Source organism: Adiantum capillus-veneris, chromosome 29, assembly GCF_014529385.1.
Source record: "Adiantum capillus-veneris isolate H3 chromosome 29, ASM1452938v2, whole genome shotgun sequence".
Classification (NCBI taxonomy): domain Eukaryota; kingdom Viridiplantae; phylum Streptophyta; class Polypodiopsida; order Polypodiales; family Pteridaceae; genus Adiantum; species Adiantum capillus-veneris.
Window position 1 is genome coordinate 78,395,600 of NC_140959.1, and position 5,312 is coordinate 78,400,911.

Here is a 5,312-nt window from a genome sequence, read left to right on the forward strand (position 1 = left end):
CATGGGGTTAGAAGGTTGAGCATTAAAGGTGATGCCTAGTTAGTTGTGAATCAAGTGTTGGGTGTGGAAGAGCAAGAACACCTCTTTGAAGGAAATGTGTTTCAGAATTAAAGGCCTGTTAAAAAAGTTTGAAGCATGGAGCATTAGACACATTGAACGTGAGAGGCACATGAAGCAGCTCAAAGCATGATTGGGGAGCTATTTGTTTTGAGGACCAATTTACCTCTTTATTATGGCCGGGAAAGTTTGGCTCAAGAAGAGGAGTTTTTGCTAACAGGAATCATTCCGAAGGATATTCAGAAGTCTAAGAAGTATGGTTTTGTGCGTAGAACATACATGTACAAATTGATTGGTGATGTCTTGTACATGAAAGGGGCTGATCTCGTGTTGAGACGTGTACCTTGGCGGGAGGAGATTTACAGAGTGCTGGAAGAGAATCATGAAGGTGCATGTGGCGGCCATTTTTCTCTAAAGATCACCTTGCATAAGATCTTGCAAGAAGGGTATGTATGGCCTAGTTTGCACAAGGATGTTCACCATTGGTGTAGGTCTTGCAATATGTGTCAAGCATTTGGGAAGAGAGTGTTGAAGCCAGAGCTACGAAAAACCATTATGGCATTTGATGTGTTTGAAAAGTGGGGGATTGATGCAATAGGCCCGTTACCTATCACAAGCAGGGAAAAAAGCTATATTTTGACTTCAGTAGACTATCTCTCTAGATGGGCAGAGGCTATAGAGTAAAATAGATCACTGCAAAGGATGTGGCAAAATTTGTGTATGATGAAATATGTTGCAAGTTTGGGGTGCCACTGGAGCTACTTTCAGATAAGGGGCCAGGATTTAGAGCTAAACTGCTAGACTTTTTATGCGCGAAGATGAAAATTAGGCACCAACATACCACTCCTTATTATCCATAGTGTAATGGATTAAATGAAAGATTCAATGGTGAGCTGGTACAAATTCTTTTGAAAGTTACAGAGCACCAAGGAAAGAATTGGGATTTGGAATTGCCTAGTGCATTATGGGCTTACCGTATGTCAGTGAATACAGGTACATGATTTACTCCATTTCATTTGGTGTATGGAAAGGAAGGACTATTTCCTGTGGAGGTAGAGTTGCCTACAGTAAAGATGTTAGAGAAGTTGCTTGGGCCGCCTAGTGATGCATTCAAAGAGAGGCTCTTACAGTTACAAGAGGTTCAGCTGGATAGGATGAGTGCATTGGAGCATTATGGGCAGATGCAAGATAGGGCTTTGGCAAAGATAAATGAAAAGGTCAAAAGCAAGGGTATCAAGAAGCATGACTTGGTTTTGCGCTACAACAGTAAGTTGGACAACACCTTCCAAAAGAGGTTTCAGATTAAGTGGGAAGGCCCTTTCAAGGTAGTGGAGTGTTTTCCGAATGGTACATATCAGTTGGCTAACCTGGATGGGATTTAACATAAGTCAAGGGTAAATGGATTGCGTCTTAAATTATATCATGCCAGGTTAGTGATGGTGGAGCAAGATGAGTTGTTTGTGGAGCAAGCAATCTTGGTGAGGGATGAGGAGACCTGTGACGTGACGAGTCTCATATCTCTTTTTGCTGCTGGCTGATCATGAATGATCTAGCAGGCTAGGGGATGGGAAAATTATGTCACGAGTTTTTTGGAGCAAGGTATTGTGCATATGTACATACACATGCATGGTGCATAAAATAAAGAATTTCCCATTTTCCAGAGCCAGGTGGTTACGTGGGGCCCACATGTGTACATGTAGGACAACATGTACATAGTGCATCGATTTTCATCGTTACCAGTACCAGGGTGTTTTTTCTACAATAATGAGGAGTTGGTAGCGCGTAAAAATTCTTGAGGAAGCTATCCATGGGTCGACGATATGAGGTAAGCAGGTGTGTCAGATGGCATCTAGTGGCGTCAGGAGGTCGAATGGGGTCAATACTTGCACGTGGAGAAGTACAAGCACAATGTGGATGTTTTCTTGTGATAATTATGCAGAAAGGTCATCATGAGGACCATCTTTTGGGGCCACTTCATGTGGTGGTGGGATGCATTATTGAAAAAAGTTGAGTGCCAAGTGTGCTGATGGATGCAGCAGGGTGACAACTATGCACTGCAAGGCCAGTTTTTGGCCTGTTCGGGGTCCGTTTGAGGTCAACTAAAAGGCCAAGGGTGCCCAAGTGATAAAGCTAAGTGTGGGAACTGAAAAAACAGAGAGAAGACCAGAAAAAACGTGGAGAGAAGAGGAGGAACAGCCGCAACTGTGTTTTTGCTGTTTTTGGAGCCTGTTTTGGCTGTAAACTTCTCATTAGAGGTCGGATTTGAGCACTTTGACATTGTAGACTGGGGTTTTGGGCCGTTCCGGACGCGATGGTGCTGTCCATTTTACCAAATTCCTCACTGTTTTTCTGCTGTTTTGGCTGTGTAAGTTTCTCCTATGAGCGAAGCTTCTTCTCCAATTTGTGATTGTATTTGGCATATTTTACCCATATTGTGTGAGCTATTTGCCCCATTGGTGTTGGCCCAAGCTCAGTTGTATATAAACATCAAAAATTCTCCTCTTTTGAGTTGAGTTTTTTGGGTGTGTGTGTGTGTGTCTCTCACTCTGTGTGGAGTGGGCAAATGGGTAGTCTCTCTCCTCTCACTCCATAGGTGTGTTCCTTGTCTTGGCCAGGTGGGTTGTGTAAGCCGAGTGGTGCCCCATAGTGTGTGTGTGTATACCATCCCAAGAGTGTGTGTCGGGTCAGCATAGAGGCGTTGTGTGTGTTTCCATCCCGCTCACAACGGTATCATAAAAGAGTTAATCACTCTAATCCGGCTATGGAAGGGGAGGAGAACAAACTCCCATCTTCTCATTTTTGAGCTTATTTTTTCAAGAACCCATTGAAATCTTTGCCTGTGGGTTACTTCCACACCTACGGGGCTCCCAGGTGTTTGAAAACACTCCACTTTGAGATAATCTCTCCTGTCCAGACTGAAGGGTCAAAAGAGTCGTTCTCCAATAGGGAGATAAGCCTTGACTTCTCTATGTTACACTTGGATCCCGAGGCCATGGCAAATGTTTGCACAATCTCCAGAGATCTCCTGACCACTTGAGGGCACGTCTTCAAGAATAGGAGCGAATCATCTGCAAACATTTTGGCGAGTAGTAGCTGGTCGTTTCCTGGTAATGCCAGGCCTTGAATCCCCGCGCAGCACTGGCTTCGAGCATTGTAATGAGAGGATGCGACCCAATGGAAAACGACAAGGGGGCTAGGGGACATCCTTGGTTAATAGACCTTTTAACCTCAAAAGAGCCTACAATTTTGTCATTAAACAAGAGCTCTGATTGGCTGCCAACGCCTAGTGTGCATATGAGGTGACAAAGGCGAGGCCCAAAAACCCCAGAGCTCCCATGACTTCTTCTAAATAGGATCATACTATTCTGTCATAGGCTTTGTGAAGGTCTAGCTGCAACAAGATGCACTCTTGCTTGGAGAAGGATGCATACTCAATTCCTACCATTGCTGCCAAGATATTGTCATATATAGATCTCCCTTTAAATGAATCCGTGTTGATGGGGGGAGATTATCCGACTCAGGAGGGGGGCAAGTCTGAGAGCTACCACATTGGCAATAATTTTGTACGCTACTGACATCATCGTAATGGGATGCTAATGTTTAAATTGAGAGCACCAGATCTATTTGGGGATGGGCTTGATAAGCCCCCTCTTCACACTTGCATCCAACGACTCTTTGGAAATCGCTTGATTGGCCATCTGTGTGACAGGACCCTTGAGATCATCCCAGAATTCCTTGAAGAATTCAGTCGTCAGTCCATCCCAGCTGGGGGACTTTTCATTGCCAAGAGCTTTAAGTGCCGCTGAGCATTCCTCTTCAGAAAAGGCAAATTCCATGTAGTTGGCTTCCTCCTAGGGGACCTTCTTTTCAACACGTCAACGGAGACACTTGCATCGTCGTCAAAATAGCGGCCCGAACCACAAAACCGCTCTCTTGAGTGATGTGTAGAGGATTTTCTTTGTGGGTGATTTGAATCGTAATCTCTTCTAGGCGGTCCGTCTTTTTGGACTATTTTCTTGTTAAAATTGGCGTCTTGTTTGTTAATTAGGGTGCTTATGGTCTTCAAAGAACTAATGAAAGGTGAAAGTAATATGAGAGGTTTGAACCCATGAGAAGAAGGTTTAAGAGAAATTGTAAAAGTTGAAAGGTGAAAGTAATATGAGAGGTTTGAAGGTGTTAGGAAGAAGGTTTAAGAGAAGGATTAGAAACCCGAAAGAAGGGAACTCTGTTCTGGGAAGAAGTGAAGAAAGAGAAGGCAGTCAATTGTTGGGCCATCCAAGAGAACCATTTGGATGCTCTAGCAAGAGAAAACAGGCTGTAGGGAAAAAAATTATTATCTATGGAGAAGGAAGTGATGGCTTCAGTGGTGTCTTATTTATTGCAGACAGAGATTTGGAGCCAAAGACAGTGTTAAACCACCCCTCCGAAAGAGTCCTTGGTGTTCAAATCAGATGGGACGATCATCCTATCACCATTGTAAATGTATACGGCCCTTGCAATGCAAAGGATAGAGCTAAACTGTGGATGCATCTCAGGAATACTCCAATCAAAGGGGAGTGGCTGATGGTTGAGATTTCAATATGGTTGTGAAAAACAAGGACAAAACAGGCTCCGCCAGTATACTGGTTAGCTCAGAAAAGTTTAAATGGCTGAGCTTATGTGAGAAGTGGGCCATGATTGACTTATGGGAAGTGGGCCCTTGGAACAACATGCCTGGGTTCACATACACGAGCGTTCAGTATGCCTGCACTGCCTCTCAACTGGACAAATGCTACTGCTCTCATCAAGCTGATTGGATTTCATCGATGTTAGAGATGAAGGTAATGTCAACAAAAAGCCTTTCCGATCACATGCCATTACACTTACAACTCAAGAAAGATAAAGGGAGGGGCAATTCATGGGAGAAGAGAAAAAGCTCCTTGTTACAGGGACACACCTGTTCAAAGACCCTCTCTTTAGAAGCATCACCAAGAAAGTGCTGGGAAAGCTCAAGAAAGATGTGGGGATGAATAAACCAAGTGCTTGGAATCTATGTGTTCGGAGTGTACAAAAAGCAATTAAATTTTTGGGTCCTCGGGTTAAAAAAGCCAACGAGGCACATATTAAACATCTCACAGAGGAGGTAGCACATTTAGCCTCTAGAAAGGCTGCCGGACTGGATATCGAGGAGGACCACAAGCGATGGCTTGAAGATAAATCTCACCTGGCCAACGAAAAGCTGGAGGAAATCAAGAAGGCGAGATTGCTCTCTAGGG